Below are 24,633 nucleotides of genomic sequence, written 5' to 3'. Positions count from 1 at the left end.
GGGAAAGCTTTGGTGAGTCACCAAACTATTATGGTGACTCACCCCTAGAGCAGCGACGTGTGTGGTTTCGTAGCGGTTCTGGAGACTTCGACGATGGTGGTGCCGTGGCAGCAAGGAGTCAGCAGCTGCTGGTTGGGTCACTTGGCGTTGGAGGTGTCGACAGTAACTGAATAGTTGAGGAGGAGGCGGTTGGGATGTAAACCCTAATTGATATTAGGGTTATATATTTGAGTCTTGTAATTGGGCCTTGGGATTTAATATTTGAACCTGTAAAATAAATAAAATTATTTAATAATAATAATAAAATAATTATAATTATAATTATTATAATAAAAAAATAATAGAACCGGGATAAAAATTTAGTGTCTTCACATAGGATAAGGCCACTAGTGACAATAGAACATAGTAATAACGAGCAAGCTAGCTGTACAAAGTACAAAATAAATAGAGACAAGTGGTTCCACATTATCTCTACTGCCATATATAAAGTGGACTTCAAATATACTATACAAATAAATGATATGTTCGACATTAGTTAATGTCGAGCTTTTCCCTGGTAGAAAAAGAAAGAAATGGACCATCCATTCAGATTCAGACATCGCGGAGAAAACTAAAAGATCAACAAAAAAATTATCTTAGCAAGTAATGATTAAACTTACTGCATAAAGTTCCATAGCGGGAGGTTTTCCTTCACTAAGGTAGTCCTCGAAAATTTGAACAGCTCGGTCGATGTTTCCAGCATTCAGATATCATCTAATAAGGAGGCAAAATAGAAACAAATAATAAAAAAGGGAAAATTATCAAGAACCCAAGAGACTATTTCCAGTAAAATTATCAAATCAAAGACAAATGTATACCTCAAAATTTGCATGGTAATAAAGACGTCTGGATTTTTACCATCGCTTTTTAGCATCTCGAGTAAAGTCTCGGTAGCCTACCATGACCATGGATAAATATATGAATAAATATTAACAGAAAAACAGTTATGTGGTACACAAAACTTGCTTTGGAAAAGCAAAACTGGTGAAATCGGAGTGCTTTGTGATTTATGAAAAGATTAAAAAAGGAATTGAAAACTAGTTGATGGGGGGAACTACAGATACCAGCCAAGTAAGAAAACTTGAAAACTGTGTACTAGGTCAATTAAAAACTTTATGTAGCTAGATTTTACAGGAGAAACCCAGTAAACGGAATTTGCAAAAATAACATCATCTTGTAATGCACAAATACATTCATACCAACACTATGAATGGCAAGAACAATAACACAATACTTCATATTCCTACGAGCATTTGTACATGTAATTCGAGAATCGAGAGGGGAAGAGGATGGTCCAAAGTGGACTTTCTGAAGAGTGAAACATTACCTCTACATTCTTAAGATCTGCACAAGTGTGAAATGCGACATGGAACACAGTAAGCGGCCTGAATATGAGAAAACGCCTGTGAACAAAGTCTGCAGTAGGTAAGTTGTACAACTCTTCCTTAGAAATGCCAAGCATTGTATTTCCAGTATTTCCACTTTCTTCAACAGATGATCATCCTTTCGACTGCTCAACTAACTCAATAATCTAGAGAGGCGAGAGAAATATTAGAAAACTACAAAAATAAATAAATAATGAATGAAACACTATTCAAAATATAATTTTTAAAAAAAAAAATTACCTTGGCTGCTACAACTTGTGATCGAGGTATTATGTTCATATGTGCAATTATAAGTCCAGCATAGCAGAACTTGTTCAATTCACCACCAGAAGCAGTCATATCACGCACTATTGCTAGCCTAAAGCATTTACATGCAGATTAGCTTAATTATTATCAAAATCGAATAAACTTCCTCAGTCAGTCAGCAAAAACATACAATTATAACCATAGTGCAGCATAACCCAAGAAACAATCATTCCATGGACCACAGAATCCAAGCAGAGTAATTGACCTTAAAAACAGAAGTTAAAACAAAGGTATTGTAGCATACACTTGATCAATCGCCCAGCTGCCGCACATGCATTAATAAGACAAACATAGGTTTGTCTATTTGGCTTCACATCGTATCTCTTCATTTCTTCCAGAATCTTACATGAAAGATAAAATACAAATACCAATTTTGAGCTACTAAAAGAATATCAAAGTTAAACAGATAAAATATCTCTACAAACACATGAGAGAGATACTTGAACAGAAAGAATAGAATTCTTGCATTTCCCACAGTTTGAGATCAAAAAGTTGTACAAAAAGGCCTATGATAAAATTAGGGATGGCAAACGGGTACAGTTTTGTGTATTCCGCACCGCATCCGCTCCAATTGGAGCGGGGATGGGTATAATTTTAGCGGGTAGTGGACGGGTGTGGATTTATAAAGTGGTACCCGTCGTGGGTGGTGGGCGGGTAATGGGTTTGAGACATTATCCGCCCCGCATCCGCCCGTCCCACATCCGCCCGCCCAGGTAAATATCTATTAAATTTTGGACCATTATAAATTTAGATGTAATTTTAGAGACTAATTTATAAATTTTAATATTGTATAATATATAACATATAATTTAACCAAATATTAAGGATATTTAGTCTTTAATCTGGTCTTTAATTAGGAAAATATTCGGCTCTTTGATTAAAACCATAATCCCACTAACCACATCACTTTCTATGTTCTTTAGCCCATGTTGCCCATCCAAACACAAATTAGCTATACTATATGCATTAACATCAAAAGCAGCAGTTTCCATGTTCTTTAGCCCCTCAAAACCCATATTAGACGCACTATGAGCATTAACATCGAAAGCAACTCAACAATCCAGCTCTGCGACTACATGCTCCCTACAATTTGTCTCCATAACATTCGTAGAGCCACTCCTCTGACAAATTGAAGCATGCGTTGCTACCCCATCACGAACTGTTTGGGAACCAACTCCAACATCCCATTAGTTTGTTGTCAGGCGGGTCTAGATGGGTATATCGCTAGTGGGTAGTGAGTGTGGGGATGGATTTGAAAATGTACCCGCGTGGTCGGGTGTGGATTTGAAAATTTGTACCTATCATGGGTGGTGGGCGGGTGGTAGATTGAAAAATATTAGGTGGGTATGGGGATGGGGGGGGGGTATCCGCACCCGACCCCCCGTTTGTCATCCCTAGACAAAATAAAACTCGGTTATTATAAATAATTAACAAATAATTTGGTGAATAATGAAATACCCAAATTTGATATAATAAAATTGATACTAAAAAGAACCAATAACCAATTTGCGCCAACTCTTCATTTTTTGTAAAATGGACATATAACAACAATTCACCAGCTATACAACTTTTGAAAAGAAAAAAAGAAGAAGAAGATACCCATGTCAGACATATACTCGTATCTGACAGTCACTCCTAAGCCTAACATAGCCCATAACTGCAAAAAAAACTAGATAGGAACAAAAGGAACGTAAAATACCTCAGGGTTCTCCCATAATCATCATAAACATCCCTCAACAGATAAGGCCCGCATCACCATACCAAATTCACAAACAAATAAGGGTATGGTCTGTTTTTCCAATCATTTGCTTCCGTGAAAATTCATATAAAAGAAAACCATTGTCATAACAGTTTTTCAGAGCTAGACGATGTTAAAAATGAATTTAACGTCAAGAAATCTTCCAAGGATACGCCTGATTTTGAACAAAGCTTAATCAACGGATAGCAATCAAATAACTTAACCCGTACAAAATTCGATGTCTACAACCAATTAATTGATCGATTATGAATAAATAACTAAACAACGTGTACTATAAAAGCAAAATGATTGACTTGTGCTATCTAAATGCTAAGTAAAACTCTTCAAATTCTATTTTTCCTAAAATATTATGCTTCTGAAATTAAAAACAAAAAAGTGTAAAGCAGAAACTACGCCATTTATGAACAAAGGCATCAAAAAGATCAAGACGAATCAACAAGTTAAAAGGCGGGACCTTCGTCTGTATTGAGAGAAGTGAGGACAGTGTTGTACTCGGAGACATTGTCAGCGTAGTTCCGTTTGGCTTTTTCTGCAGTTAAATCCGAAAACTGGCGGAGACCCAGTGCTCGAAGCAGTGTCCTGTTGGGACCTGTTTTCAACAACGAATACACGAAACGAAACGAAACGAAACGAAACGAGATAAGCAAGTCGATCAACCAAATGGGAGTATTGGGCATCTGTAAAGTTCTGAAACTTTTACCGGAAATGGATCGAAGAGGAACTTCATTGGTGAAAACAGAGTGAAGAACAGTAAAGGGATCTTCATTTGCTATGCTTTGCTCCAAAAAAAAAAAAAAAAAAAAACTAGCTTTCTAATACATTATTTTCCTATTTTTGTTATAATCGAGAAAAACGGTTCGTTTCAATAATGAATTTTTTCGAGGGACTCTCAGACAACTTCAAGTGGATCAACGTCTCTGTTAATATATTTATATTTATACTTCTCCTTAGATAAGGTGCATGCATAGGACCCATTAAGTAATTTTCTTAAAAAATTATAGGATGGAGTAATTGCATGTACAAAATATTTATATTTTATCAATTTTAAAATAATATTTTATAATTATCACATGTTATTCAAAAATAAGACATGTATAAAATATTTATCATCAAATTTTTTTATTGAGTGGTTTAAATATTTTATGCTCTTCAAAAAATTAAATTTAAATTTTATATGATTATTTTTATCCTTAATCGCAATATAAAATATTATTATTCATATGCCAAATATAAGATTTGACCTAATGATTGTCTCTTACCTTCTCATGTTTAATTTCCTTCATAAACAAAATTTTATCTATGTATTCTCCTCTAATATGAGGATGACATGCCAAATAAATTTATTAAAATAAATTAACAGAATATATAAATAATAAAAATCAAATATATAATTATATTAATTTTATAACTAACATTGCAATTCTTCCTTCACATATTAACGAACAATCTGATTGACAAAATTAAAAGATCAATATCAAAATAAAATCTACTCATAATTAAATTAAATAATCATGAGTATAATTAATCTTATATAAAAACTAAAGGAAAAAATGAGTTTTGATATTGTTTTAAAAAATTAGTTTTTGTATGTTTTCCTAAATTATTTGATGACAAAACTCAATCAAAAATTTTCCACTTAAATATATATATATATATATATATATATAATTTATTATTATTAATTTTTATTAATCAGTGATAATTACAAAACAATATATTCAAATATAACACTCAACTATTTGACACTAACGTCTCACACCCCTGTCATTCTTGATACTCAAACCTAAAACTTCAAATAATTACATTAATTAGGTTGACTAATTTATATAAATATAAAAGTATATTTATAATTTATTATAAATAACATTATTATTAAATATAAATTGAAACGTAAAATTGATAGATTTGTATATTATTTGCAATAATATAACGGATATGAATAGCAGGTTTAAATATTAATTGAACCGGTTTGACTTCGATTCCGGTTTACTATTCAGAGGTGGTTGGTGCTCTCAAATGCTAATAGTATTTTTCCGCAACTGCTGTGAACTTGTTCTGTCATCAAAACATCACTGTTCTAACTTCACAACATTCTTGACCATCGTGAGGAAGAGACCAACCTAGAAAGCAGGGGCACGGCTACAACATACGAGTCCGACACGACAAGAACCGGCAATAAGAAAATTACGATGAGCTACCGACACTTGGCCAGTTCCCCGTAAGAAATGTATGTGCTTTATAGTTTACAGAGATTAACATAACCCTAGTGTTCGTTCATGTAACGAAAATGTGATTTCTAAGATTCAACGGAACTGCTACTTAGAATTGTAAACAAAAACCGAAAGAACAGTCAATTACAAGCAAATTACTTGTTTTTAGAAGGCATAAGGGCAACTTAGCTTGTGTTCTTCCGACTCTTCTTCTTCCTCGATGCAAAGCTGCTCGGTCCGATATCTATGGACATTCTCTTTGCTCTACAACAAGAGAGAACTAAATAATCCCAAAACAATACTGATTCGCAATGCATTGATGTGAAGTAGGAAAAAATCAATTGTTCTACAGAGATGATGGACATATAGGAGACTTATAATAATAAAAAGGTATTATACCGTGTAGAAAGCTCTTCGGAGTCCTTCCCACATTCTTTGGCTACGTCCTCTGATGCAAGAACTACATCGAAATTGAGGGATCAGACATAAAATCAGAGAGTTTAACATAATATTCGAAAATTATTCATGGCAGCTGAAAGAAACCAGCTTTTTTAATCCCAACAAGTGCAATGAAAACAAATATGCTTGTAAAATATTTGTTTCAATAGTTATAAACTCACACCCGGAAAAAAAAATCTAACAATTTATTGAGAAAAAATGAATCAAGGAACCCCAGCACTGAATTCATTTATTTGAATGCAAGACTCAGATCGATAGTTTACAATGACAACATATTTTTTTATATGATATAGGCAAAGAAGCTCTCTAATATGATAGCATTAGCATCAAACCGGTTTCTGATATCAACAAACTTGGCTGAAAGCGAAGATAAATTCAGGAGATAAATCAATTGTGGAACCCGACGTTATTCATCAATCATCATTCACCCATATTCTGTACTGCTCTCTAGTCTAAGTTCATGTTAAATGCCTCCTATTCCAAAATTCATGCTGAAAATTTCTATAATGCAATATAAACTATTGAATGCAGAACATTTTTAAAAATGAGTGTGCACAATAAGAGGCCAATTGCACCTGGTTCGTCTTCATCATCATTTTCATCCAACTCTAAACCAGAGCCCCATCGATCCCCTCCGTCATCAAAGTCCCAACGGTCACCTACCGGGGGAATCCAGAACTCAGGTTCCTCAGGGTCACTTTCATTTTCAGCTGAATCCCTAACTTCAGAGAGAATTTCTTCAACTGCCTTTTCCTTTTTCTTCTTTTTTTTTTCTTTCTTCGGCTTCTTCTCACTTTCCTCGGCCATGGTTTCATCAGTTAGCACCGTCTCCATTTCCTTTTGTTCTGTTCATAAGAATATACCAATAATTAACACAAAAAAGCCACTTCATCTAATTTAGCCAGAGAGCAAGATTCGAACCTAATTTATTGAGAAATCGTTTCCCATTGATATGCTTCCAAATATGTTCCTCGGACTTATTAACAGTATCACCAGTTAGTTTACAAATCACCTTTGAACTGATAAACAATCAAATAGAACTCAGAATTAATCATATTAGCAGAAAACACATGAATGATGAAACTAATCAAAGCTAAAAGATTCACCTAAAGGTGTAAACAAAACACACATGCTCAGAACCTACTCAGGCTTTCATGAAAGGAATTTGAATTTGACTGAACCATTGTTAAGTAGAGGTCGACCTCAAACGGCTAGGGATGGCAACGGGTCGTGTTAGGGTCGGGTCTTGGTCAACCCGAAAATATGTATTCTTCTCCCGAATCTGACCCGATCTGAAAATATATATCTTCACCCAAATCTGACCCGACCCTATTTTTTAGAGTATAAATCCGACCCAATATACAATAAGGATTTAATTAAAAATAATAATAACATTTTTAAGGAAGTTACATTATTATCTCGGGTCGGAGTTTTCACTCTCCACCCAAACCCGACACGATCTTGCTCCTTAAAAATCCGACTCGACTCGAACTAGATTTCTTAAAAAAAATCCGACCCTATCGGATCGAGTCGGAACACGTAGGATTCAAGTTAGATTGCCATCCCTACAAAGAGCTCAATAACCAAATTTAAATATTTAAATCTTAACTCGATGGGCCTAGTTGAGCTCTTTACTTTTAATTAGTATTGAAAATTTCAATTCAAACTATAACTGAGTTTGAGCATAAATAATAAAGTTTAAAGTTGAACATAAGAATTGAGCTCATTTTTTAAATAGGTAAACAAGCTTAATCAAGTAAAGCTCAAACAACTAAGTTATTCTCTCAAATCAGATTTGAGTTTTGAAAATGAAACTCAATTGAGCTGAAGCCAGAGTTTCTAATTTCGAGTGGAGCCCAAGCTCGATCTTCTCACAGCTTGAATTTAATTCAGCTCAGCTCTAAACGTCTAGATTCACCCTAAACATTCACTGTTATGAAATTTCGAATCTCAAGACAGAAACTTGGCATCAGTAATCGAAAATATGCTTTAAATATATAGATTTCTAGAGGTTAAGTTGTAGCTCTCTGGAAACCCTCGTTTTTTACTCGGAAATTTTGGGAAATTTTGGGAAATTTTCCAATATCTATCCCCAAAACATAAAATTCTCCGCCTTATTTGATTCAGGGACTTCACAAAAAAATAGCCCATTTTAGATGAAAATCTCAATATTTGATAACCCTTTTCTTCATTTAACATAGACAAATAGAACAAATGATTAACAAAAAAGAATCGGTTTGAGTTTGCTTTGGTACTTTTACCGGGAAAGAGGGTCTTGTTTGAACATGTTGAGGGGGCTTAGAGTGAGCTAAAGCGAAGTCGATGAGGCCTAAACGACAGCGTTTGCTCTGAGCATAGGAATCCTTGTCTTTCACAAACATCTCGGCCCCGTTTCAACGCACTTGAGCCTGCCGTTTGGGAGTTCCGAGAAGGTAGGAGCTCCCAACAAATTCCTCCCTTCTTTTCTCCCCCCGCCACCGCCGCCGCTGCCGCTTCCTTTCTTTTCTTCAGTTGCCTCCCCCATTGCTGCTGCTATGGCTGCTGGGTGCTGGCTAGGTTGTTTTATTCGGAGTGTCTTTTGCTGGTTTTTCCCTTATGCGTGAAACGACACCTTCTTTAGGTCTGTTTTAATTCGACTAAACGACAGCGTTTCAGAAAGTCATATATATATATGTAGGGTAAAATACATAAATAAATCCCCCAACTATACTACTTTTTTTATTGAGTATCCTAATTATAAAAAATTACAAAAAAATTTGTGATATAAAAAACAATAACTTACTCATCTTTATTAAAAAATTAACATAAAATGATATTACAGTTAATAGCATTAGCATAATAGTAAATTTAACATTAATTTTTATTTATTACTAAAATTTAAACCTCAATATTAAATATTACATCAATTCATTTCTATTATAACTCATTTTCTATTTCTTCTCTTTTTAACCTAATTCTAGTGGAGTCTAATGGTCTTCTTTACTGTTTTATTTCTAATCTTCCTAATTACCGAATCAATTTGATATATATTTTTTATCATTTCAATCTAAAATATTTTTTAATTAATATATATATATATATAACTGTTAACAAGTTTTAAATGAAATAAATAGTCATATACTTTCAATTTCTCAAATTGGCATATGAATAGAAGATTAATTGAATATACTCATAAAACGGATCCGAATCCGAACAACATAGATTGTAAATACCTAGTTTGAGATGCAACATGTGTAGCATTCTGTTCCAACTTCCATATAAGCATTTTTACACAGCTGAATGCACTGGCATTGACCCATACCAGAAGCTACTCTAATGTACCCAGTTTTTCTTCATCAACCTCAAATGCCTTCCTTGCTTGCTTCAGCTCCCTTGCTCGATAGCAACTCCGTACAACGATTAGTTTTGGTGTGTCTGCATCATCAATATGAGAAACATATTCATACATCATCAATATGAGAAACATATTCATACCGACACCCACACCCGATTATAAGTAACTCAACCCAAGACTATAATATCAAATATAATTATTAAAAACAGAAGAGGCTACGAAATTCCAAGTGGCACGATACATGAGCAAACAATCTGCATAAAACTATGTTGCTACATGCTCGATTTTCATGTCCGACATATATCGGACGTAGGTATGAGAATGGAACTCTCTGAGAACCCCCTAAATACATGAAAACCCTTGGAAAAATATTACAAGTACCCATGTTAATAACAAATCTGTATTTTAACACAAACTCAATCCGAGTACTAACACAAGTACAATGATTACCTTGCGAATGAGATATAGAAAATCATCACCGATAGCTTTCCTCTCTTTGATACGATATCTTGAGCTTTATGTGCCTAAAGACTACCACGGAGATATAACATTAGAACGTGCTACCAACACACCATCTCATTGAACCAAAGATCGAAATCAGCAAAAAGGAAAAAGAAAATACCAGATCTGTTACATATTCCACCACAATGTCCTCCACAAGGGCTACAGTCTCTGGAAGGCTGAATTCACAGCAATTGCAAGTTGAAATTTTGAATATAACCATTTGCATTAGCCTTATTTATACTTTTATAGGATAACTTTTGAACAACTCATTAGCCTTATGTCTGATTCTTCATTTTTTTCCTTCAAGTATCTATGTCCGACATATTCGGACATAAATACAGAGATTTGACCCTACGAGGACCATCCATATACATGGAAAGCGTAGAAAAGTTTAAACATATACATGCAAGACAGAAACCCATATCAAACACTCACATCCAAGTATGAATAACATAGGTTGCAAATACGCACTCGACTCAAAGCTTTCAGCTTTCTCAAATAATCGCTATCCCGATAAAATATAGTAATTACAGAATGAAAAGTTAAAAAATTCCATTGCAAACATGGGGGGAAAGATAGCTACTAACTCCAATGAAATCATACAAATTGAAAAATACAAAGCTTCGGTTTGACAACGAAATCCAGATATGCAAGAAAATGGAATTGTATGGTTCAGAAGCTGGCTTTTGGGTGAAATAACTTATCGCCCGCACATCTCAACCTTTTATCACTTTTAACATAGTTTTTGATAATTTAATTCTCTGTAGCAGTTTTTTTAGCAATGTAAATACTAGAAAGCGATTTAAGACATATTGTTCATCATACATATTTAACGCCTAAGCTTTTTTTCAAATAGAATTGCTACAATAGAACAATAGCGATCAATAAGGATTGAAACACTGTTTCGCAGCTTCGACTTTGGTTTCGCACTCCCCGCAACTAATATTCACTGCTCAGCTTCCTACTAATTTAACATGAAAGAAGGATATATACACGAACAACATTCCAAGAACAAAAGATCACGTGGTATACAAAGGGTAATTTCTTTTCTTGTTTTGATTCACTTCTCCAACTTGTTCCATGAAAAGGTGTCGAAAAAGAAATAATTTTAAGTAATGAAAGGACTCGATGCTGAATTTCTAAAGGATACTTACATTGGGCGTCTCCAAAACCATACATCATATGTTGCACTGTAACAAGAAAAAAATTTAATAAAATGTAAATTATTAAATAAAATAACAAGAAAACAAAAGAAATTTCGCAGGAAAATTATATAAGGAATAACAAATTGGGGTTTACAGTCTTTTTGGGAAAACTCCTCTTTTGCGCTTGAATGACGTTTCTGAGGCTCTGAAGACCCAACTTTTGATTTTGAAGAGGCTCCTGTGATGGGTTACTCATCTTCTACTACCCTTAAAAAAGTTTTCTACTTTCCTACAAATCGCGGAAAACAATCAGTCCACCAGGGGAAAAAGAGATCTTTATTAGAAACATATAATGGAAAGGGATTCATTCCAATAGGAAAAGGGAACCCCGAATTATCGTCGTTGAATTGAAGATTGCAGTTTTGATAGCCAACACTTTGTTCAGTTGGGTTGACCCGACGAGACTACTATGTATCGAGTGTTGAGCCCTGAGTCCCTGACTTTGGGCCACCAGATTGAAAGACGTAACTTTATCAGTAAAATAAAAAAATAGAATTAAAATAGAGAATTTTAGAAATTGAGATAAATAGTGTTTAATGTAGTGTTTGAAATATAATTATATTGTAAAACTAGGCCTGTAAACGAACCGAACGCACACGATCCCTAATTTTCAAGCAGTCCATGCTTTTTTTTTAATTTTCAATAATCTCCCATTTGAAGACTGATTTTAATCTGTCTTCACACCTCGATCGATGCAGCAACTTTCTGGTCTTGTTACTCTAGCATGGCAACTGAAGCTGAACACAACTTCAGTTTGTCCGTAGTCACCGTCTTTGTCAATATGTCTGTCGGATTTTGAGCTCCATTGATCTTTTCAAATTTCAAAATCTCATCTTCCAGAAGAGACTGGATAAAATGATATCGCAATTGTATGTGCTTCGTCCTGGAATGAAAAGATGAATTCTTTGCTAGATGGATAACACACTTTGACTCGCAATACAAGACATTGTTTTCTTGTTTCTTGCCTAACTCTTCCAATAAACTTGGAGCCAAACCATCTCCTTGTTGGCTTCCGTAACAGCAACTATTCTGCTTCAGTTGTGGGAGAGCAACTATCTTCTGTATTGAGAAACCCAACTCACTGCAGTACCTCCTAGAGTATAGACATACCTTGTAGTGCTCCTTCTGGTATTATATTTCTGGCTAAGTCATCATCTACATAGCCTATCAGTATCGTATCTCCACATTTGAAACAAAGTGCTTTGTTTTAGTACCCCGCAGATATCTGAGGATTCATTTAACTGCTTCCCAGTGTACCTTGCCCGGATTATTCATGTACCTGCTAACAGCTCCCACTGCTTGAGCAATATCTGGTCTGGTACAAACCATGACATACATCAGACTTCCAATTCCTGAGGCAACGGCACCTTCACCATGCGTGCACGTTCTTCCTCCATCTTTGGTGACTGTTCTTTAGAGTTTGAAATGAACACCTAAGGTGTACTTACTGTTTAGCATCTTGTATGTTGAATATGTATAGTACTTTGTTGATGTACTCAGCCTGTGATAATATTAAGTCCCCGACTTTGTGTCTCTTGATCCTCATCCCAAGAATCTGCTTTGCAGCGCCCAGATCCTTCATAGCAAACTGTTTCGACGATTTTTGCTTCAAGTTTATAATCTCTTGCATGTTTGAGCCTGCAACGAACATGTCATCAACGTACAACAATAAATAATGAAGCTATTATCGAACCTCTGATGTAGCAACAATGATCTGCTTGGCATCTGGTAAACCATTGCTACCCATGAAGCTATCAAACTTCTTGTACCACTGTCTAGGAGCTTGTTTAAATCATACAAGCTCTTCTTCAACCTGCATACTTTTTTCTTGCTTGTCTCTATGAAGCTCTGGCTGCCTCATACAGATTTCTTCCTCCAAATCACCATGAAGGAAAGTTATCTTCATATCTAATTGCTCAAGATGTAAATTCTCTGCAGCTACAATTTTCAATACCAGTATGATTGTAGACAGTTTCACGACTGGAGAGAAAATTTCATTGTAGTCAATACATTCTTTTTGCTAAAACCCTTTGGCAACTAATCTTGTTTGTAGCATTTTCTCCCGTGCTCTTCTTTGATCCTGTAGAATCACTTGTTATGGAGCGCTTTCTTGCCTGGTGGTAATTCAGCTAATTCACATGCCTGATTTGACATAAGCGAGTCCCATTGTCAGTCAGTAACAAGTAGTGCAAAGAAGGCGAATAACGCTAGGTTGGTTTAGGAATTCTGGAGGAACGTCTTAGTTCTGATGTGCGTGGTTCTTCTTGAACTGCTTCAGGTTTAATCTGAACATCATTTCCAGAAATCTCCTCAAACTCAGCAAATTCTTTTGTTTCAGCTTTGGTATTGGAGCTACTTGATTCTATGGTTGCCCTGTCTTTGTACATCACATTCTCATTGAAATACATCTCTGCTTCTGATGATCTTTCGATTTTCATAGTCCCAAAACCGGTAATCGAATAGTCCCAAACCGGTAATCGAACTCATCACCGCCATAACCAACAAAGGCACATTTGTTGGACTTAGCATCAAGTTTACTTCTTTCAGCAGAGTCTATGTGTACATAAGAAATACAACCAAACACTCTTAAGTGTGAAAGATTTATTTCTTTTTTGCTCCAAACTTCCTCTGGCATTCTGCCATCCAAAGGAACTGAGGGCCCACTGTTGATCAGGTAAGCTGCAGTGTTGATAGCTTCAGACCATAGAAATTTGGGTAATCCGACATGTATCCTCATGCTTCCGGAACGTTCATTCAAAGTTCTGTTCATGCGCTCTGCTACGCCATTCTGTTTCGGTGTCATGGGAACTGTTGTCTCCATCTTGATCCCATTGTTTGCGCAGAATCTCTGAATCTACGATTTCTATACTCTCATCCATTGTCAGACCTTAACCGCTTGACTTTCAGACCAGTCTCATTTTCCACCATGGCCTTCCATTTTTTGAAGGTATCAAAGACTTCTGATTTCTTCTTCAGAAAATAAACACACACATTCCTTGTAGAATCATCGATGAATGTGACATAATATAATGAGTTTGCAAGAGATAGAACTGGAAATGGTCCTCATATATCAATATGAACCAACTCTAACTTTTCAGCCTTGGGTGTCTTACCAATCTTTACAAAGCTGACTTTCTTTTGTTTGCCAAAGAGGCAATCCTCGCATAGTCTAACATCTATTCTTTAGATCCGCAACTTCCATTTTGACAAAAGTGTCTTCATCCCTTTCTCGCTCATATGACCAAGCCTTTGGTGCTATAGGTTTGATTTTCCATTAACATCTGTTGCAACAATGATATTCTCTAAATTTGAGGTTACATAGAGAGTACCAGTCTTCTTACCACGAGCAATGACGAGTGATCCTTTGGTAATCTTCCATTCACAGCCTGAAAAGGTTATACTATAACTGTAACATCCTCAATATCAGGCTAGTGACCTAAAGGTAAATTTTGAAAGCATTGTGTTCAATTTCGAAATAAGTTAAAAGTTAAGAATTTTAATTGGGAATTTTGAGGTTGGATTTAATAGTAAAGTTTGAAAGTAATAAGGGTATGGTCTTTTCTAAGAGGAGATTTTTATTTCTCTTTTAGGGGATATAAAACGTGGGAAATGAGTTTCCAGAGTTTTCTTCTCCTTTCTTCTTCACGCGTGGAAGCCAAGAGCAAGGTGAGAATTTTTATTAGTTGATTATTATTTGAATTCTAAGTTGGTTTTGATTCTTTGGAAAGTAAGAAAGCTTAAAGAAGTCTAAGATAATGAACTCAAAGATGAAGAGGTTAGAAGAGATTAAATGGTTTTTAAGTGAAATTTTAAATAAGAAGGTTTAAATGAATTTGGAGGATGAATTTGACTTGTCATCTATAAGAATAAGAAGTTAGAAGTGTTAGAATTAAGTTTGGATAACATAGAAAATTGGGTATGATTATTGATTTCCATATTAAGATGGAATTTAGAGGTTAAAGATGATAAATGAATATTAATGAGTTTAAGTATGTATATGTAAGTTAAGAATATGAAAGGGGTTGAAATATGAAGGATTTAATCAAAAAAGAATGAATTTTCGAGTTCAAAAAGAGGATTCTGGGCAGAGTGCATCGATGCATATTCATAGTGCACCGATGCATCAAGGTTAAAACCCAAAAATTGTTTGAAGGTGTATCGATGCACAAGTAGTATGAATATTAGTTACATGTAAAAGTATGAGTGGTATGAAATGATAGTAGTAATTGTTTAGGTATGATTATTAGTTACCGTTTACCTTATATGTTTATATGCCTCACTAAGTCTTTGACTTAGCGTGTAAGTGATTTACACGTAGGTTTCGAGAAGAGTAAAGAGCAATGTGGAGCAAGACAGGTCAGTTCTCCTTACTAAATGTCAGATCAGAAAAGAGGTGAATAATATGTATTTTAGTATATAAAGTTCTAGTTGGCATGTTTTCAAAAGAATATTTTGTTTAAGCTATGAACAGTTTTATAAATGTTTCGAATAGTTATATGTAAATAAATAAGTGAAATATACACGCTCTGATTGGTTTTGTAATAATGAAAATGTTTTTTTATGTAAATTAGTCATTTATATGTTTAAAAGTTTTAAATTACTCACTTTTATACAAGTACATGTTTAAAAGGTCAATGTGACACCTCGGATTCGTATCCGGGTCGGATACGGGTTGGGGGTGTTACAATAACCTTCTCCATCAAGCTTCCAAGTGGTCTGGTTTGACAACTTTAATCGGATGTCTCCTTTTCCGACGATCTTCAAGGTTTCATCATCAGCTAGATGAACCTTCCCAAAATCACCATTGGCATAGTTCTCCATGATTTCTCGACATGGGGTGGAGTGGAAAGATGCCCCTGAATCCAAAATCCATGATTCAATCGAATTGTTGATGCTTAGAATCATGGCATCACCTATCTCCTCTGTCACGTGGCAGATTCTTGTGTGCCGGTATTTTTCTTCGGTGCTCGGCAATCTCTTTTAAAGTGACACTTCTTGCCGCAGTTATACCAGGTAAAATCTTTCTCCGTTCTTGATTTTTCCCTTCTGGATTTGGATTTGCCACTATTTGAATTTCTTTCTGAAGTTCTCCCTCTAGACTCCGTGTGCAAGGCTGAGGAGGTTGATGCTTCATCCGATTCTCTCCGTTGAATTTCTTCACTCAATACCAGATCCCGAACATCGTCGAATTTTAATTTGTTGTTTCCCGACGAGCTGCTGACTGCTGTAACAGTAGCATTCCAACTGTCTGGTAGAGATGATAAGAGAATTAAAGCTCAAACTTCATCATCGAATTCAATTTCCACTGAACTCAACTGGGTTGTGATTATGTTGAGTTTATTTAGGTTTGAGCCACTGATACCCCTTCCATCATCCGCAAATTGAATAATCGCCTCATCAAATAAACTTTGTTTGAGGCCGATGGCTTCTCATACATACTGGAGAGCCGCCATAAGACCCGCCGTGGTCTTTTCATTTGCTATGTTGAAAGCAACATTGCGGGATAACGTCAGTCGGATAACTCTGAGGGCTTGTCTGTCAAAGGGCCCAGTCTTCATTCTTCATGCCCTCTGGTTGTTTTCCTGAGAAAAGTTGATATAGATTTTTCTGGTACAGAAAATCTTCAATCTGCATCTTCCAAAAGCCAAAGTCTGCACCATCGAACTTTTCAATTTTTTACATTCCCTTCGTCTGCAGCTATCGCTCCCACTCGAATCTGGCTTCTTTGGATCGTTTCTTCATTCTTCATGCCCTCTGGTTGTTTTCCTGAGAAAAGTTGATATAGATTTTTCTGGTACAGAATCTTCAATCTGCATCTTCCAAAAGCCAAGTCTGCACCATCGAACTTTTCAATTTTTTACATTCCCTTCGTCTGCAGCTATCGCTCCCACTCGAATCTGGCTTCTTTGGATCGTTTCTACAATTTCGTGAACCGCCGATATAAACACCTCCGTCGACAAATTCGTATCGCCGACAAAATTTTACTATTCACAAAATTTACTATTCATATGAATAGTAATCTCGCAAAAATTAACAAAATTCACACCAAAAGCTCTGATACCAGTTGTTGGGAAATAAAAGAGTAACAAGTAATTTCCCTATAACCAGATTAGTGAGAATACGAAATAAAAGCGGAAAAATTATACCCAAATTGATAACGGAGTTCAGCCAATTTGCTTACATCTCCGGACTGCTCTAGATCTTTTAGTAAGAGAAAATGTGTTTACAAAACACTCACTACTCACAAGAAACTCTCTAGTATTGGGAGAAAGAATGATTTGGGATTTAAGGATGATTTTGAAGCTAAATGAGCTAGGGTATTTATAGTTGAAACTTAGGGACTAATCTTATAAATACTTTAAAGTTTAATGACTTATTTTATAATTATCCCTATTACAAATAATAAAAAATTTAGCATAACCTAATTTTTTAAACAGCCGTTGCTAATTCATTAACAGCCCAGTTTTTTTTTTTATTTTCAACACTATCATACAGTACAATACCAAATATGCCTTTTACAAGATACAACGATAGGATACATCTTTATTGTATGGTCAGGAAAAGATGTATTACAAAAACTAGTAAAAACATATATTTTTAATGGTGTTATGTAAAGACCTCAAAGGAAAATAAAGTTAATGGAGCCAAATATGGGTTGTCCTTTTATGGTAAGTACATAATTCTGTTTTTCCTTTTCCATTTTAATGAGAGGCATGTGATTATAGGTTGCTTGGCTGCTGGTGCAGTGAGATCCAAGTCTTCTTCAAACGTGTTGGGGTGACTTGTACCCGTTCATTTACTTTTATTATAGTCATTGTTAAAGACTTGACGAGGATACCACAACGATATATATAGATATATATATTTATGTAACTAATCCTTTGGATGCTCATAATTCTATTTTGATGCAAACTACCACCTAACGAGACTTTCTTTCATAGTTGGTCGGATGGGCCAGTGACGGACGTCTCATAATCGATTTCATAGGTGAAAAAGCATTTCGACTCGATCTCTATTTATTCATTGATTTGAGGTTCTTTTGTTAATGTTTTTGTTCATGTTTGCAGTTGAAACCTGGATTGCCTTACTTGACTCCTTACTTGGATTCCATCGGGACGAGTTTCTGACACGGTGCTAATTTCGCGATCGGGGGATCGATGATTAGGCCACAAATGAATCGATGACGTTGAACGGAGTGAGTCCATTCTCCCTCAATGTTCAAATCGTACAGTTCAACAATTTCAAGGTTCAAACTGACTATTTCTATGAGCACGATAACTCCGGACATTGCTGTGATATCCCAAGACCCCTGGACTTCTCCAAGGCCCTATATACATTTGACATTGGCCAAAATAACATTGTTGCTGGTTTGAGGAAGAATAATGATATATTTTCATGCGTCAGTCCCGGATGTAGTCGATCGGCTACCTAAAGCAGTTCAAGTAAGTCCCAATCTTCATTTCAAAACAAAATACTCGTATTCGACACAAAATCGTATTAAAATCAACCGTTTGTAACTAAAAAGAATACGTACGAACATGAAGCAAGGATATTCTGGATACATAACACAGGCCCCATCGGTTGCTTACCTGTAAGTCTCCATTATCACAATATTTCGACCCGAAGAACTAGACGAGCAGGGTTATCTCAAAGGTCAAAATACCTATTGCATGGAGTTCAACAGCAAGCATAAGGACAGAGTGATCAATTCTAATGTCTCTCTTCCAAGCATCCAAAGAAAACGACAATCGTGCCCCTATGCATTTCATTCTTTCTGAAAAGGAAAAAATTAGCGAGCTGCTAAGGGGAAAATTTACTTAACTTAATTGAAATCATAGGTCTCGGATCAAACCAGTGCAATTTCTTTCCCCATGAAAATTGATTTATATCATCTGCCGGCGAAAGATGGCTTTTAGCCCCTCTATTCTATTAAGATATTCCAGCTTGAATAAGAAGTCCCAAATCTTAGTAAGGGATATGACTGTTGCTGAGTACTATACTCAACTTAAGACCATATGGTCAGAGGTCTTCATTGTCATGTAACTAAGCAACTTCTCTTAGTGAGATAAGAGAGAGTTAAAAGAGCTTCCCCCCTCTAAGAAGACGGGGTCAACCAGAGGTAGAAAAAGTACCAAAGGTGCGCTCCGCCCGGTGACTAAGAAAGAAATGGGTTTGCGCTTAAATACCGGATGCTGCCCTCACCTATGTCGATATCTACGTCGCAAAGTACGAGCTGATCGGTAATGCGAAAAGGCAAGGGTTCGTTAATGCTACAAATAGTTGTTGTAGATACCATGAAGATGAGGTTTAAGTGTATTTCGACAACAAGCAAAACGTAAATGGAACTGAAATGTACGCGGGGTCTTGTGAAAACCCTTCTGATTACATCAGCTGGGATGGCGTGCACTACTCCGAGGCTGCCAATCATTGGATTGCTCGACGCATACTCAGTGGTTCATTTTGTGACCCGCCTTTGCCGATTGAACATGCTTGCCATGTCTCTAGTTTTTAGTTACAATTGGGAATTATTATAATGTTCATGTGGTGGAAACCCTCTGTTTAGGGTCGGCCCTGAGCCTAGGCGGAGAGTGCGACCGCCTAGGGCCCAGGTTTGGAGGGGTCTAAGTTTGGAAAGGGCTCATTCTTAAAATAATAATAATTTATAATTTTTAAGTTTTAATAATTTAAAAAATATTTTTACATAATTTAATGAATAATTATATAATTAATCTAATAATAAAAATAGATCAATATAAGCACCATTTTTCTTATTTTATTCAACAGCCCATGACCCCACGTGAAGCACTTTCCCATTGTACATGCTACAACAACTCAGCTCACACTTGAAGCCAAACAACCCATGCCTCCACCATTCCCATAATCCCACTCAAACTTTTACCTAAACAACTAAGGATTAAAAAACAAAAATAAATCTCGAAAAGTGAGGATTTCTTCACTAAATCAGAGAAAAAATGGAATCCTACTTATTAGACCTTATCATCTTACCTAAGGATAATAAATAAAAGGAGCATAACAACGAGAGGTGGGAGGAGTCGAACGAGAAAAGAAAAACAGATTGAAACAAGGAAAAATCTTAGCAAAATATATTGTAAACGCTCATATTAAAGAAATAGCAGAATCCAAAGGTTACATATTATTCTTTTTTTTTATTATGTTCGAATGTATGTGTTTTTTCTGATCAGTTCACTTCTAATTCATCGAGAAATTATGTTTTTTTAGTTCGAATATATAACATTTTTTCCTCGTCGAGCATAGTAACGATTCATACATATATTCGAAATAATAAATAAAAATAAATAAATAAGCCTAGAATTTACCTGAAAAATGAGGGGTCTCATCGGAGTTGGGTCGATGGTTATGTCATAGGGAAGGAGGCCGAATAGCTTAAACGTTATAGGGTTCTTGCATGTTGGTTTTATACCTAGATCTAGGTTTTGAGAGGTAGGTTTGGCTGTTTTGGGGGTGAGTAGAGGCTGCTCCACCGTCGAGGGTTGTCGGAGTGCGAGGTATTCGAAGGGTCGAGTCTTTTTCGGGTTAGATCCGATGTTAGTTTTGGATGTAGTCACCAGCCTATTTATTTCTATTTTATTTCAAATTAAACTTCAAGTTTTAGTTTATTTTATTTCAACCCTTGTATCTTTAATATACTTTTTATTTTTTTATTTTGACGTTCATGTTATAACAATTAATATTTATGTTAACAGTGTCAATTATCAAATTGGGAATTTGGGATTTTATCTTACTCCAATGGGTTACAATTCTAATTGAAGAATTCAGGTGCAATTGTTCTTTTCTTATACTTATTTATTAGAATTGGTTTGAGTTTGACTCTTTGATGAGATGTTGCCTAAAAAATATTTGTCTGGAAGTGAAAGCGAGAAGAGGAGTTAAAGAAGTCACAAAAACATTACTTATATGATTTTATTAACTGTGTTTGTGACCGTAGCTTAAGCCGAAAGAAGTTTCCCAAAGCTTAAATTAATAAAAACGTACTTGAGGTCATCAATGTCACATAAAAGGTTGAATGATTTAGCAACATTAGCTATTGAGAAGAAAATGATAGGAAACATTGATGTTGATGTTATTGTTAATGACTTTACATCTCAAAATACTAGAAGAAACCGTTTCTTATGAGAATTTGTCTATGTTGTTTTGTAGGTGAGAGGCGTCAATTTTCGATTGAGAAAAACGATTCTAAGAGATGATCAAAGACATAATAGGAGTAAATTGAGTGAAAAATTGAGACTTATCATATGTTGGAACTGATGAACACTTGTTTTCTACTGTAACAAAACAAGAATGAAATAGATCATGTATCGATGAACAAATCTAAAAAATAAAGGTGAATTTCTTCTATTTTATATTTGAAACATGCTGATAAGTCTTCTGTAGAAATTTGAGAACATCCTTGATCGATAATTGTTAACCATTGACAACGCACACAACTTGCAAGCACAACCGCTCGAACCTATAACTTCTAGAGAAAAAATATTTCAATTAACCGCTGAAGCTAATTGATCGATTCAACTAACTAATAAATCTTAAAATATCTTAAACATTATTCTTTTAATGAGATAATTGATTCAAAGTAATATTGATTTCATTGGAAATTTAAATTTAACCCATAATTTAAATTCTAGGTAAATTGTAGAGGAAACCTAGAAAATTTAAATTTACTTTTTCTTTTACTAATTAGACTTGACTAATTTGATTTTTTTAACTCGAATATTCATCCCTAATTCTTCTATCATTTTATATCCATTTTAAATTAAATTTGAATTTCATGCTTCTCTAACATTATACAATATCTATGTAACTTGGTTCTATTTTTAACAACAAATTTACTTTTTTTTGCAGATTAGTCCCTCAACTTTGACCCTTATTTTTTGAACATTTTAACTCTTGATGTCTCATTTTAGGGTAACAATACCCTTAACGTTTGACTAAATAGTCACATTAGTCCTTATTTTTTGTACTTTTTGTCTCCCGGTGTTTCATTTTATGACAAAAAGGACCCTATTTTTGGAGCATTGACCATATTTTGATTAATGGTTTCCATCCACATAGATGTCCTTTTGCCTTAAAATAAAACGTTGGAGTCAAATACTCCAAAAAAAATAAGAATCAAAATAACTATTTAATCAAACATTAGTGATTTTTGTTTTATCATTACCTTTCTTTTATTTTTTGCAGGGTTTGTTGATGCAAAGAAGATTTGCTGTGGATATCATAAGAACGGATTCGATGTGGGATGTGGAGGAATTTTGGCATTACCAAATGGACTCAGATGCAAATGGAATTTCATGTAAAGACCCTTCTTCATATATCAGCTGGGATGGTGTCTACTTCACTGAGGCCGCCAACCGTTGGATTGCAAATCTCTTATTCAATGGTTCAATTTCAGACCCCCCCCCCCCAATTCCTATCACCCATGCTTGTTACCATACTTCATGAACCATCTTCTGCTCATAAGTGCTCATCATGTATGTTACTCCAGTTCAGATGAAAATATCAGAATATATGCATCAAATACATTTATCATTTCGATTATTAATTCATGCAAATCTCTTATTCAATGGTTCAATTTCAGACCCCCCCCCCCCCCAATTCCTATCACCCATGCTTGTTACCATACATCATGAACCATCTTCTGCTCATAAGTGCTCATCATGTATGTTACTCCAGTTCAGATGAAAATATCAGAATATATGCATCAAATACATTTATCATTTCGATTATTAATCCAAAATAAATAATGATTGTTATATAATTTTTTCAATGTACCCTTTCAAAAATATTTTTGACATAATTAATTTAATCACTTCAATTTTTTTCTCTAATCGAGTTTATGTTTTAACAAAACTTAATCAAGCTCAAGATGAAAGATCAGAGTTTCTCTACAGCACTCGGTTTTTGGACATGAAAGAACAGAAATACAAATAATTTAAAAACTAATCTTCAATAACATCTACATGACCAACAATAAAGGATTAACATGCAAATTCATACTAGAATTTAATAAAAAAAATCTAATTCAGTATTTGTTTTTTTTTTGGGGAATAAAATTGATGTTTGAACTTGAAAAGGTTAATATATCACGTAATCTTACTTAACGACATTAACAATTTGATGCCTATTTTATAATAAAATTAAAGCTTAATATTTATTTTGTAATTTTTGAAAGTTGGTGACTAATAGATCATTTTGTATAGTTCAGACTGTTTCTGAACTTTAGTAATTATGGGTAAACTATTTGGGTGGTCCCTTATATTTTTGGTCTATCCACTTTTGGTCATTGGTTAAAAAATGATTTTGATCCTTTATGTTATATCTTTTCAATTTTAATGCCTTGACTCTTAATTCCTATTTACTCATTAATAGAATTCTGAGTTGGTAATTAAAAAAATTAAAAAAGAATAGACGTATCTTCTACGTAGCTTTTGTATATCTTTGTGTAATGGTTGATGGGGGGTTTAACTAAATAGGATCAGACTTATGAAGACGACACTTGATTATTTTTTTAATTTTTCAACTTAGACTTCCTTTAATATAGGGACAAAATAGGATTAAATTATGAGAGGGTAAATAGAGATTTAAAAAGTAGTCCGTTATTAGAATAGCGATCGCTATATAATGGTAAAGATATAATTTGAAATCGTTATTGCACAATCACGATACCCGCAATAATTACAATAACACCCCTATTGCTATAATTGCGATAAACACAACGAAATCAAAAATGCTATTGTAATCGTAATTTAAATTCCTAATGCAAGGGGTTAACGGGAGTTAACAGTAGAGGAACTAAAATTGAATGTGCGGAGATTAGAACCACTCTTTTTTGAACAGGTGATCAAAATCGGACGGATAAAAAATATAAGGGAACATACGTGTAGTTTAACCCAATAGTTATCTAAGCACACTTTAAACTAGGGGTGTGCATTATCAGATATCGGATATTATCCGATCCGAATTTTCGGATATCCGAAAAATTCAGATACCTAAAGTAATGATCCGTATCCGATCCGAAAAAATCGGATATCCGAATATCCGGATCCGAATCCGATTTTTTTTTTTTTTTGCAAAAAATTCAAAAACAATTAACATAAATCAAGGCGTATGTGGTGATACTCATCAGATTCTCTAAACCAAACTTATTATCAATATGGTGAACATACCTATGCTGATCATTCCATGATATTTTACTATAATTATTGTTTTCCTATGTGGTTTCCTGCATATGCTTAAGGAAGAGGTTGATAATTTACCCTTGTTCTGCAATTTAAACCATTTGAGAATAGGAAGCAGGCAAGTAACAAAGTTGAATGATCCAGACCTCTATCACTATGCAGTGTTTTCTGACAATGTCCTCGCTTGTGCAGTGGTTATTAACTCCATAATTTCATCTGCA

General features: G+C 34.8%; 1 long non-coding RNA gene and 3 pseudogenes across 1 annotated transcript; 1 reads left to right on the top strand and 3 right to left on the bottom strand.

Annotated features, from left to right (window-relative positions):
- Window positions 1-595: 595 nt before the first annotated feature.
- LOC120185533 lies at window positions 596-1,612 on the bottom strand. The gene is made up of 3 exons (XR_005522134.1): window positions 1,367-1,612; window positions 858-934; window positions 596-753 (listed from the first exon to the last, which is right to left on the bottom strand). It is a non-coding gene; the product is annotated as an uncharacterized LOC120185533 (long non-coding RNA).
- Window positions 1,613-3,388: 1,776 nt separating this feature from the next.
- Window positions 3,389-8,731, bottom strand: LOC120185531 (annotated as a pseudogene).
- Window positions 8,732-9,375: 644 nt separating this feature from the next.
- Window positions 9,376-13,107, bottom strand: LOC120185749 (annotated as a pseudogene).
- Window positions 13,108-17,839: 4,732 nt separating this feature from the next.
- On the top strand, window positions 17,840-22,676 carry LOC120185748 (annotated as a pseudogene).
- Window positions 22,677-24,633: the final 1,957 nt, after the last annotated feature.

The sequence above is a fragment of the Hibiscus syriacus genome, unplaced genomic scaffold (assembly GCF_006381635.1).
Source record: "Hibiscus syriacus cultivar Baekdansim isolate YM2019G1 unplaced genomic scaffold, ASM638163v2 tig00113124_pilon, whole genome shotgun sequence".
Classification (NCBI taxonomy): domain Eukaryota; kingdom Viridiplantae; phylum Streptophyta; class Magnoliopsida; order Malvales; family Malvaceae; genus Hibiscus; species Hibiscus syriacus.
Note: the sequence above shows the minus strand (reverse complement) of the source record. Positions and strands in the feature narration are given on the sequence as shown.